Source organism: Benincasa hispida, chromosome 1, assembly GCF_027475165.1.
Source record: "Benincasa hispida cultivar pf3 chromosome 1, pf3_genome.v1.1, whole genome shotgun sequence".
NCBI lineage: Eukaryota > Viridiplantae > Streptophyta > Magnoliopsida > Cucurbitales > Cucurbitaceae > Benincasa > Benincasa hispida.
The window spans coordinates 43836599-43850687 of NC_143478.1; positions in this window are offsets into that span (position 1 = coordinate 43836599).

A 14089-nucleotide genomic window follows, 5' to 3' on the forward strand; every position below is an offset into this window, starting at 1 on the left:
AACACAAAACTGGTGAATCCCAAAGGAAACCAAACTGGTGAATCCTGAAGGAAACACAAACAGGTGAATCCCGAAGGAAACACAAAACTGGTGAATCCCAAAGGAACCACAAACTGATGAATTCCGAAGGAAACACAAACTGGTGAATCCCGAAGGAAACACAAACTGGTGAGCATCTAACTAATCAATGAGGATATTCATACAATCTTAACGTACTAAGATTCAACATTGTACAATTCTAAAACATACATAAAAATTCTTGATACCATGGCTTCATCACATACACATATTTCTTAATAACATATTATACATCATCCATGTATAACTTACATCATAAATCCACAACATGCAAGTATGCCTCAACACCAACAGATCAGATATCGACATATGAAAACACATACTATCAGATACTAACGATCAAGTACTTAGGTGTGTATGTAAACAAATCAGAATTCGTGCCAGAACATACTTTGATTCAGGTCATACTGTCAATCAATATGCTAACATTTACCATAACATACGCTTATCATGCTAGCATACAACTAAAGCCTGGCCCGTGGACAGTTCCAGTAGTAAGATTACTTACCTCAAATTTGGTCCCAAATTAACCCAAGTAATTAACCTTCTTACAACTCTTGGAAGACTTTGAATCCACCCTATAACTTACATTACAAATATTAATTTAGTACCCTTAGTCCAAAAATAATAAATTCAAAGTTTTAAACTCATTTTTGGGGTCTAGATCTAATTAACCAAATTAAATCAAATGACCACAAATTTAACTTACCGAAGTTGCGGCTTGGTTCGAGGCCAGTTCCAAAGTTCTATTTATTTGTCCAAACTGAACCTAAATCAAAACCAAAGTATAATAACTAAATTTTCAACGATTTCCCTTAATCAAAAAGGGAACCAAACCAACTACTCACCCAAAACTTACCAAAATTGACGGAATTCATAATCTTGTCGGTAACACCCAAAAGACTTTAAAATGCCTCCAAACTTTGTATCTAAAATCCAAAATCACAATTAATCCAGTAATTAGGCCCATAATTGGTTGGTTATTCAAAACTTGAACCACAAATCCTCAAATTCCCAACAAAACTCACCCAAACTAGTAGATCCAGCGAGTGGCGACGACATCCTGCTTGACGGTGGTGTCAGAGTGGAGTCGCACAACCTAGGCAGCAACGATTCGCAACCAGAGGTGGCAAGCTACAGATTCGTGGGTCAGAGAGAGAGAGGCAGGAATTTGAAGCTCGCCGTCGAGCGGTGCATCGCTGGTGGGAGTCGGATCCAGCCAACTGAGAAAGAGTGGTGCTGGGTCGCAAACGGCAAGGCGGTGCTTCAGATCTGGATTTTTTTGGCGGAGTCGACACGAAGGTAGAGGGCAAGCGGCTGGATCTGGGAGGAAGAGGACGTCGGCGACTCGAATTTGGTCGGGCTGAGAGTGGCGGACGCGTGGCGAAGGAATCAGCTAGGTAGAAGCTTACACAGCGAGAGATGGTGGAGACCAGCTTGGGCTCGGGCGGCGGCAATCTGGAGAGCTGGGCGACTGGCGGCGTGTCTGACCGGCGGGATCTAGCCAGCCGAAACCCACGAACGGCGACGATTGGATGGCTGAGGGGCACGGCGCAGTAAGGCGGCATGGAGGCAGAAAACGGAGGGGGGGCTCGCGTGAGGGAGAAGACGTGAGGGGAGGGTCCTTTTTATTTTTTTAAAAAATACTACTAATAATAATGATGATGATGATGATGATAATAATAATAATAATAATAATAAAAGGGAAATTGTATAACTCTAATTAAATCCTTTCTTTAACCCACTTTATACTATTTAATTCCTTTCCTTTTTCCAAAAATAATTAATTCCTGCCATAACTTTTCAAATTGAATAATTTTTGAATAAATTCCACGACAACACTCAAAATCTCGCACTTATACTTTAAATTCAAAATTCCAAACATGCCCTTTAACTAAGGACAATTACTGAAAAAGGAAAAGTTTTACATTATTAATAAATAAATAAAAAAGTGTGGGATGTTACACTTGATATTATATCTTATTTAGATATCTCATATTTTCTCTCTCTTTATGTTTAATTCACAATTAAATATTAGGTTAAATATATCGCATATATTGTTGGGACTCAGGAATCGATGTCGTTAATTTGACCCCGAACCGAAACAAAAGAAAATTTATAATTACTCGAATTACTCCTATTACTACCAAAACATAGCAATAGTGGTAAGTGTGGGGTCGAATCACAGAGAAGTGAAGAATTAATTTGTTTTGGGTTAGATTTGACAGTGGAAAACTAGTAAAAAGGGGATTTTGGTTTGTGGTTTTGAGATTGAAAATATGCAAGTAAAAAGTAAAGTGTGATGGATATATGAAACGGTAATGGATTCGTTTAGTTCTCGGGTCAAGTAGCCATTCAATATAAATTAAATCATTGTTTTCAGCCAAAATATCATATATTCGAATTATGCATGCATAGCTACTCAATTGATGCAAATTAACTAATCTCTATAAGCCCGAAAATCAACTAATCCGAATTGATCAAGCGCCCTACTTCGTAGCTGAGGCTGGAAAATCGTGTTCTAACTAACCTACATATTCCTAGATATAATTGGGTCCCCAGTAGCCATAAAGAACTAGAAACACATGCATTAAGATTCAGGATTCAACTATGTTGATTAAGTGTCAGGAAAGCTGTGTTTAAATAATCAATTATTTCCTTAAATCTAGATTAAACGTGCGATGCAAAGATTCATGGATAACCTAAAAACCTAAGCATGCTTATCTAGTTTGTGCTACAAGGGTAAATTTAAAGTATTGATGATACAAGGATGCGTGCAAGCTTGAATTTAACTAGCGAAGATATGCATTCATGATAGGGGCGTCAATCTAATAAAATAAAATCTAAATTAAACAAGATTTTAAAAAAACAAAATTCTCGATAAAAACATAAAAATTGAACTGAAACTCTTCAAAATACAAATAGTGCTTAATCCAAGAACTAATTGAAAGATTACTTCATTGATTCATGAACAAACCAATGAGATACAATTCGATACATGTTCATAATCCGAAAATAAAATAAATCTAACTTAAGGACACTAAAAATTAAAGGGAATAGAAGATGAAAGAAAGCATGACTTCGACCTCCATGCTTCAGCTCCAAGAGTCTGCCTAAACCCCCCAAAATTTAGCATATTTGACATAGGGCTGATGAGAGGTATTTATAGGAATCCATCGCAGCGTTACAATGCTTGGAGTGGCATTGTAACGCTGGGTTGTACGCGCGCTCAGACTCGTCTGTCAAGTGTCGTAGCGTTACAACACTGTTTGAGAGCGTTGCAACGCTGCCGCCTGCCAGATACTCGCTACTCGGTCCTCGACAGCTCGATACTCGATCCTTGGACACTCGACAGCGTTTTCTTAATTACTCATTGGCCTTCTACTTGATGGTACTTGATGGTGCTTCATACTTGGTGAAACTCGATGACATTTTGGTCTTTTTAACTCATTCGAAGCTCTGATATTCATATAGCTCCAAATTACTTCAAATTAACCCTTTTTTCACCAAATGGTCAATTCTATCTCTTGATTGCTCGATACCTATAAAATAGGAAAATAAACATGTAAAATCCACTAACGAGCCCAGATTAAGCTAGGAATTTTAGCTCTTTTTGAGAGCTAACATATATTTACCGATTTGCTCTAAAAACTGAATATGAACACTTCAAATTTGTTTGTCACACTATTCTAAGGTTTTAATATGATACAAGCTAGTAGGGGGACCTCATGGACCTACAGATCATGGGCTCCAACGATCTGTGATTAACCGACTAAACTCTTTAACCTAATTAGCCACCATTCATTAACTATCAGTTCACTCTAATAAAGTCCAGTAGTTGCACTCCCCTCACCGTAGATATATTATGTCCACTCGATATAACCATGATTAGTAAGTTAATCCTTCACATGTTGTTTGTAATAATGGTTGGATCAAAAGCTGTTTTAACCCCAAGATTACATCTTGCTTCTTATGTCCCACTAATCCTCTTATGAAAAATTGGTTTGTGATCTAATTACTAAACCGAGTCCTTCTCGATCCAATGAGAGGGTGGGGCCCCTTATTCAAGACTCGGAGTCAACACTTAAGGGAACAACCTCTCTACTATCCCTAAAAGTGGGTAGAAGCGAATTTCGTCTTACACCCTATGTCCCTAGCTATCTACCTGATTTTACCCCTAAAATGGAAGGCTTATTGAGCCAGCGTTATTGAACCAAGCCTCACCCATGAAAATCTAAGAATAATCACGAATAAACAGGAGTTCATAGTTAGCTCAGGATTAATGTCAAGTTACCTAGGTCTTCGCTTTGAAATAGTCAGTTTTAAATAGTAAACAACGTTATAAAGTAAAAGTAACTTAATTCTTGGCTCAATCTTTTGCAAACTCATTGCATAGGACGCCCCCGCTCCTCATGTCAATACATGAACGAATCAGGATCACTTCCTTTGTAGAACTTTACAATAAATTGTAATAACTACAGAGTGGGCCGCATCTGATAGTGTTACCAGAATAAGGTACCCAACTTTATTCGTATACTATAGACCATTTTGGCTATTTACTGAACTTGATCAATTCTTATATCTCCATATAAAGTTCATGTATTCAAATTATAGCCATAGATCTTTAGTTTATTGGATTTAGTCGTTAAGTGCAATTCACATATTCAATAATAGTTTTATTGAATAAACATCAATAACATCTTTATTGATAATAGAATATGTTTAACTTTACAAATTTCGAGTTTTAGGACATACAACCCAACACATTTGACGCGCCTCTACCCAATCACCAATCTCACCGAGCCTCTGCTGTGCCTTTATCGGAGTGTCTCCATTGCACCTTCTGTCTTGATTTGTCTGGCTTCGAGTATCATAAATTTAGATCTGTCGGGCTCCATCACAACTACACAAATTCAACATCTTTACCCAAAACATTTGTGTCAACTGCACACTTCCGTCGACCAAGTCAGTCTGTCGAGCTTTGTTGATCCATCTATCAAGATCTTCTGTCTATCGCGTGCTTCGTTGAGCAAAAAATTCCTGTTGAAGCTCCTCTAACAAGATCTGGGTTGAGCATCGTCGATCTTCTGTTCCTCACATCCTGATCCAGACGCGTCGGTTCGTGCTGATCCAGTTGAGCTATTCTTGCTAAGAAGAGTCAAGCCAGTCCCACCAAGCCGAGCCGGGTCAGTCCATCCAAGCCAAGTCGAGCTGAGTTGATCCTGTCAAGCCAAGTGGCACCGATTTGTGTTTATTGAGCCAAGTTGATTCAATCAAGCTGAGTCGTTGGGCCGTTTTTTAGTCGTTTGGAGCCGTGCTAATTTTGCCAAGCCAAGCCGTTAAGTGAGTTCTTCTCTTCACAATGATAGAATAAAATAACATGCAGTGGAAAAAACCAAAATCAATAAGCACTCTAATTACATTTAATTTGAGTTTAAAACATGCTTTTAAAAAGCAATTTTACAAGAGGGTTTGTTGAACACAATACCTTTGATGGCCCTCTTTAAATCCAGCTGAATTCTATGATTGGATGCTTCAATCTTCAAGTAGACCACTACAAAGATTGAAGAGGGTTTGAATAGAAGGGTTTCTGTAGAATTTCTGGAGCTGATCAGTTTGCATGAATGAATCAATTGAAGTTCAAAACTTCAATATATACATGAATTTCATGCAATTAACTCAACAGACCTGATGTCACTTCAACTTCCATTGAAATTAAAGTTATATGAGGTGGAGATTTGAGTGGGAAAATCCAAGATTGGATTTTCACACTTTCAAATTTAAAAATAATTTTAATTTTATACATTTTGATTAATTTAATTCAATTAAAATATGATTTTCAAAAGATCAATTTTAATTTTAATTTTGTAATTTTGAATTTCAATAAATTCAAATTTAATTAATCAAAATTTTAATTTTGAACAATTTCAAAATTTGTATTTAAAATTGGATAATTAATTAAATTTAATATCAAATATTAAATATAGTATTACACCTCATATAATATTTAAATCAATACTCAAATATTTTGAACTCTTCAATTTTGTTTAATTACTATAAAACTAAACGTTTCATTTGTATCGAATACAATTAATAGAAACCCTAATCAAATTTGAACATTTCAAATTCTAAATCCTAATTTTAAATCTTATCAAATTTATTTAATTTACTAATCCAATTTACGAGCTAGTAGAGGGATCTGATGGACCTAGGTAACTTGACCTTAATCCTGAGCTAATTATGAACTCCTGTTTATTCGGGATTGCCCTTAGATTTGCATAGGTGAGGGTTGGTTCAACAGCGCCGACCCAATATGACTGCCATTTCAGGGGTAAGACTGGATAGATAGCTGAGAACATAGGGTGCAAGAGGGAATTCACTCATAAGACTGGATAGATAGCTGGGAACATAGGGTGCAAGAGGGAATTCACTCCTACTCGCTTTAGGGATAGTAGAGAGGTTGTTCCCTTAAGTACTGATTCTGGGGCTTGAACAAGGGATCCCGCTCTCTCATTTTGCATGAGAGGACTCGATTTTGTGATTGGATCACAAAAAATTCTTCATTAGGGGATCAGTGGGGACTTAAGGAGCAAGAGATAATTTCGGGGGTAAAACATAGATTTGACCCAGCCGTTATTGCGAACAACCATTGAAGGGTTAACTTACTAATCATGGTTATATCGAGTGGATATAATATATCTACAGTGAGGGGAGTTCAACTATGGGCTTTAGTGGAGTGACCCATTAGTTCACGAATGGGGGTTAGATCGGTCTAATGAGTTTAGCCGTTTAATCTCGGATCGTTAGAGCCCATGATCTGTAGGTCCATGAGGTCCCCTTACAAGCTCGATAATGGATTAGCTCTAGAGTAACGTGATAAGTTAATTTGAAACATTCAAATTAGAATAAAATGGAATTGGAGAAAAAATATTTAAATATGATTTAAATATATGAAGATGAATTTGTGTAAAAATTAATTTAATATTAGACATTAAATTAATTAGAATTGTTTAAATAATTATTTATTAATTTTATTAGAAAATTAATTTTTTGAAATTAATTTGTAAAATTAATAAATCTTGATTTTATAAATAAGATATTATTTTAAAATCAATTTTAGATTTTTGGAAAATAGAAAAATTACACAAACTTGAAAAAATGGGTTTTTCATCTTCAACTAGCTTACTTGGAACCCACTTTCTCCTTTGCTTTACTCCAAGCATGAGCTGCATCCCATGCAACACATCTCTTAGCATGATAGTCTGCAATATATTGAAGAGATTTGAGTGAAGAAAGAAATGAGAACTGATTGAATTTTTGCTGAAAAATTCAGATGAAGAAGGTGTTCTTCAATGGGTTCTGTTCAATGAGTTTTCTTCACATTCCCTTTGATTCAAACTTATTTTGAGTCCCACAACTCAATCTAGAGCACCAAGAGGATAGTAGGGAAGATCTTATAGTTGTCTACATAGGGATTCAGATGATTTTGCAGTTGGAAATGAAGATTTCGTTGGTCCGACCAAGGTATGTTCATGAAACCCTTTATACTCTGTTTTAGCAGGTTTCTTTTGAACCAAAATCAATGAATTAGAATGCTTATGGATCCTGATTTCTTCCGTTGCGTGCTAGTGTAGATCCAACAATTGGTATCAGAGCATCTTATAAGCATTCAGTTCGGATTAATTCTGGTTTGGTGGGTTTTTTGTATGAAAATATGAAATTGCTGAAATGATATGGTTTTCTGAGTTCTAGCCTTTAATTTCTCTTTGATTCTCCGTTTAAATTTTTAATTGGTTCTTGTTTGATGAGCTTTAATGTCTTTCCAAGAGTCTGTAATTTATTTGGAGTCATTAGAGTTGAAATTAAGCTGTAATTTGAAGAAACAAGTGAAGGGGCCGAGTTGCAGATTCCAGACGATTAGCCTCTGTTCATATCGTCATTGAGCTTCAGTAGCTAAACGATCGTTTAGCTTCATACGTTAGACGATTTGAAGGAAAAGCTAAACGATCGTCTAGCTTTGGGTGTTAATCGTTTAGGTGTTGTGCACTAGGCGATTGTGTACCTCTCTAGAGTTAAGCGATGCATTGTTTTTGCTATGCGATGGCACGGCACTACACGATCGTGTAGCTTCGGGTGGGAGCTAAGTGATGAGGCGAAGAGCTATGCGATGGCGCTGAGCGATCGCTTAGACGATCGTTTACCTTTGATCCGGAGCTAAGCGATGGCGCTGAGCGATCACTTACACGATCGTTTACTTAAAAGTGGCAACTGAGCGATGCATCGATTGATGTGGCATAGTAGTGGACGATCTCTTACCTTGGGCGCGCGCTAAACGATCAAGACACGGTGCTAAACGATGGAGCTATGCGATAGTGTTTGACACTAAGCGATCATGTAGCATCCTTCGGCACTAGACGATGACACTATACGATAGAAGGAAAACACTATATGATCGTGTAGCTTTGGAAAACGATAGATGTTGGTTGTTAAACGATCAAACAAATACTAAATGATCAAGCCAATTGCATGAGGATGGTCGTCAATGCTAAAGATCTGACTTAGCGAGATTTTGGGCGAGAGCAAGAGAAGCCGATTCGACCGGTTCTCTTGAGGTTTGGTCTGGTTCAGCTTCAAATGGTTTGTGGTTGGTCCGGTTCAGATGGTTCGGGTTCGGTTCAAGCAATTTTGGAGCGGTTCGAGCGGTGTTGAAGCTGTTTTTATAATAGTTAGGCTTTTGCTTGCTTGTTTTTGCTAAAACTAAAACCATATCATTACGTGTTTAATTATTATGCATTTGATGTATGTTATAATTAAATAAATTTTGTATGTGCTTATAGTATGCCATTTAGATTTAAAATCCCACCATAGGAAGTATGCAACATGCATTAAAAGTATGTTATAATTTGTTATAATATATAGTATGCACATTAGGGTTTCTTGTATTTAATATATGTTAGATATTGAATGCTTGTATGTTGTGTATGTTTAGCATGTCTAAAGTTTTATAAGCTGTTATAAAATTGGGTTAGACATTTAAAATCCATAACAAAGAATATCTGCATGCTCACGTAAGTTAACCACTTGTTTTAATTAGTTAAAATAGGTCGTTAAACTTGTAAAACTAGGGTTATAAACTCAACCGGTATATAATCCTGTCGAAGGTTGGGGTATTTAAGTTGACGGTCTACGGAACACCTCCTACCTATGGATTATGGCCGAATAATTTAGCGTTGGTAACCAGTTTTATGAGTATCCGTGAGCAATGTGAGGTAATAAAAGGGTTTATCACCTAGACATCATAGGTTTAAGTCCATTTATAAAAGTTATACATGGATAAACCACATAGACTTGTGGTTATTTTTATTTAGCCAGAAAAGAACCTAAGTATGTAGTTGCCCAAACATTAGAACACTTCAGTGGTAGTGAATAACTTCTATATGATAGAGTTATTAGAAAACTTCAGCAGGAGATTAATAACACATACGGTATGTTATTCTTAGCTCTCGCGTCCCTAAGAGTTCACAGTCTGGATTTAAGCAGTACTTTGTGTCACCCTGGGAGTGACCTCCCTTCGGAGAGTATTTTTTAGCTTAAATTTAGATGCGGGTGAATAAGGGGAAGTTGTTCGATCAGAGATCAAGTGTATGATTTCAACTGCCATGTCTCCATATTGTTCACACTGTGAGATTCATATGACGCTTCGTGTCACCCTGTGAGTGACCTCCCTTCGGAGAGCGGATGTATGCATCAATACCAAGGTGAACGAAGGAAGTAGTTCATAGTAAGTGAGTGAAGGAAATGTGTCAACATATCCCGCGGTCTCTTCCATTAGTTTGGACCGTGAGATTCCTATGTTGCGCTTGTTGGTTAGCTTTAAGCGGCCCTTTGCTAGTTGTTTAACGAAAGCTATCCCCTCGGAGGGTTGTAACATAGGATTCGGAACAACCCAGGCTTCAGTAACATGAATAGGGTTTTATAGTTCCATCTTGGGTATTGTTTTCTATTTTCAGAGCGATACTCATTCGTTCTATAAGGTCCAAAAATGGCGAGTCTACATTTACAGAATTATTAAGTGTTAATAATGTCTGACCAAAAGCGGTACCTAAATGACTATCGGAATATGAGTTATTCTGGAGGTAGTATTTAGTCAAGAATGTCTTGATGTAGTATCGTTGCAAAAGAATAATCTTGGTAAATTATTAAAATTGCATAAACTTGATTGGATATTTAATTTCAGAATGACAAGTTTATTAATACAAGTGTTGGCGTCAGATAAATTTATTGGGGATAATTATGTGAATTAGATATCAAATTTGAACACGATACTTATGATAGACAATTTGCGGTTTGTCTTAACTGAGGACTGTCCTCCCATTCCTAGCTTAACACAAACCGAAATGTTCGGGATGTATATGATAGATGGATCAAGGCTAATGATATAGCCTGTGCTTATATCCTTGCCAGCTTATCTGATGTGTTGACAAAAGAAGCATGAAGATATGAGTACTGCCAAAGAGATTATGGAATCTCTGTGAGGGATGCCATTAAGCATGTTTACAACAGCCGCATCAAAGTGGGAACCTATGTTTATGAACATGTCCTAGACATGCTGGTCCACTTTCATATGGCAGAAGTAAACGGTGCTGTCATGAATGAGAGAAGTCAAGTTGGTTTTATTCTAGAATCTCTTCTGAAGAGTTTTCTGTAATTTTAAATGCATTTATGAATAAAATTTGACTACTTTACTTGATAAGCTACAGGCTTACCAGACAATGTTGAGAACAAAGGGTCTGGTGCCAGAAGTAAATGTAACTACTGTGGAGAAATGAGGAATGTCCTCTAAGCTTGGAGTTGCTTCCTCTTCAAAGAATAAGAGTATTCTTGTGAAGAAAGGCAAAGGGAAAGGGAAGAAAAAGCCTACTAGATTGGAAGGCAAGGATAGCGCTGCAAAGGGAAATGTTTCCACTGCAACGAAGAAGAGCACTAGAGGAGACACTGCCCTCAATATCTTATCAAGAAGAGAGCAGAGAAAAGGTAACAAGGGTAACTTGACCCTGGGACCATTTGCTCAGCTCATCCAGCGGGAGAAGTTGCTACTTGTTTTTAATTGTTAAAACTTTTATAGAACAAATTGTATATATTTTTGGGATAAATAAAATGTTCATTTTAAAAAATTATGTTTGTTCTAGAAACCTCTATTGAGAATCAAATTGTTAAATGCCATTTATAGATATTCGGATATCTAAATGGGTAGATCAAAGTATAGAAAGTTTAAAGATTTCTAGATCTGACTGTTAACAAAGAGTTGTCGGGACAGGTCAGATGCATCTTGCTCAAAGAGTTGAGAGTACCTCAATGTATTGGGAGGAAAGTATGCTTCCTGGCCATTATGGAGATTAAGATGCAATCCCCTTATAGTTTTATCTAAAGCCTATTGTATACCTAAAATGTTTACAATAATTCTCTCGGCTAAAGTGTTTGAGAATTACCTAGTAGAACTAGGAATACCAGATAACCTAGGGTAAGTGGAAAAAATATCGGGTATAAAGATATCGAATGGTAAAAGATGGGTATGGGATGCCCTAGTTTGTTGTATTTCTCTATAAAACTCATAAACTCACTCTTATATATCGGATGTATAAGTTACCACTGGAGTTTTAGTCCAAGTGGGAGTTTGTTGGGTTTTATGTCCTAAAACTCATGGTATGTAAATAATGGAGCTTATTCTGAAAATTCAGTAAAGATGTTATTGAATAGATCTATTACTTGAATAGAAATCCAATAAACCTAAAAGACTATTGGATGAGTACTTGAACTTTATGTGGAGACATAGAGGTGGATCAGGTTTGAATAAATAGTCAAAATGATCTATAGTACATGGATAAGATTGGGTACCTTATTCTGGTAACACTATTGGATACGATCTTCTCTGTAGTTGTTACAAGGAGTTGTAAAGCGCCATAAACGAAGTGATCCTAATTCGTTCATGTTTGGACATGAGGAGTGGGGGTGTCCTTATGCAAAAGAGTTTGTACAAGGTCGGACCATAAAATGAGTCACTCTTACTTTATAACGCTGTTTACTGTTTAAGACTGACTATTTCAAACTGATGACCTAGGTATCTTGATCTTAATCCTAAGCTAACTATGAACTCCTGTTTATTCGGGATTGCCCTTAGATTTGCATAGGTGAGGGTTGGTTTAACAGCATCGGCTCAATATGACTGTCATTTCAGGGGTAAGACTGGATAGATAGCTGGGAACATAGAGTGCAAGAGGGAATTCACTCTTACTTGCTTTAGGGATAGTAGAGAGGTTGTTCCCTTAAGTGCTGATTCTGGAGCTTGAACAAGGGATCCCACCCTCTCATTTGGCATGAGGGGGACTCGGTTTTGTGATTGGATCACAAAACAATTGTTCATTAAGGGATCAGTGGGGACTTAAGGAATAAGAGGTAATTTCAGGGGTAAAACAGAAATTTGACCCAACTGTTATTGTGAACAACCTGTGAAGGGTTAACTTACTAATCATGGTTATATCGAGTGGATATAATATATCTACAATGAGAGGAGTTCAACTATGGGCTTTAGTGGAGTGACCCATTAGTTAACGAATGGAGGTTAGATCGGTCTAATGAGTTTAGCAGATTAATCTCGGATTGTTGGAGCCCATGATCTGTAAGTCCATGAGGTCCTTCTACTAGCTCGGAAATGGATTAGCTCTAGAGTAGCGTGATAAGTTAATTTGAAACGTTCAAATTAGAATCAAACGAAGTTGGAGAAAATATATTTAAATATGATTTAAATTTATGAAGATGAATTTGTGTAAAAATTAATTTAATATTAGATATTAAATTAATTAGAATTATTTAAATTGTTTAAATAATTATTTATTACTTTTGTTTGAAAATTAATTTTTTGAAATTAATTTGTAAGATTAATAAATTTTGATTTTAGAAATAAAATATTATTTTAAAATCAATTGTGGATGTTTGGAAAATGGAAAAATTACACAAACTTGAAAAAATGGGGTTTTCATCTTCAACTAGCTTACTTGGAACCCACCTTCTCCTTTGGTTTACTCCAAGCATGAGCTGCATCCCATGCAACACATCTCTTTGCATGATAATCTGCAACATATTGAAGAAATTGGAGTGAAGAAAGGAATGAGAATCAACTGAATTTTTGCTGAAAAATTCGGATGAAGAAGGTGTTCTTCAATGGGTTCTATTCAGTGAGTTTTTTTTTCCATATTCCCTTTGATTCCAGCCTATTTGAGTCCTACAACTCAATTTAGAGCACCAAGAGGATAGTAGGTAAGATTTTGTGGTGGTCTACACAAGGATTCAGAGGATTTTGTAGCTGAAAATGGAGATTTCGTTGGTTCGGCCAAGGTATGTTCATGAAACCCTTTATATTCTGTTTTAGCATGTTTCTTTTCAACCAAAATTAATGAATTAGAATGCTTATGGATTCTGATTTCTTCCACTGCGTGCTAGTATAAATCCAAAAGCTATCGTGTGCACGCCAAGCCAATCGTCCACCAAATCTTGCTATCGCTCACCACTGAACGGTCTTCTACACGAACAAGCAGCAAGGAGGACACCACCACACAATAACCTCGGTATTCTCGGAGTGAGAATGCAGAAGGTGTGGACTCTGTTGGATTTGGTAGAGGGAAGGAGGAAACTACGATCATATTCAACGACCAAGCAAGTGGGAGAGATTTGGAGTCTATCGTATAGACGAATGCTTGATCATTGAGAAATAAGTGCACAATCGTTTAGTAAATCGAGTCTGATCGTTTAGACGATCGTTTAGGTAATATCGCTCTCGTGCGCGATCACTTAGTAAAAGCTACATGATCGTCTAGGTCGATTACACGTGTACACGATCGTTTAGGAAAACTTGAGCTATCGTGTCGACTTTCGTTATTATATAATGGGCAGTGTACAACTTTTTGTGTAGCGATTAATCAATCTCTTTGCAAAATGAAACTATTTTCATTTTATC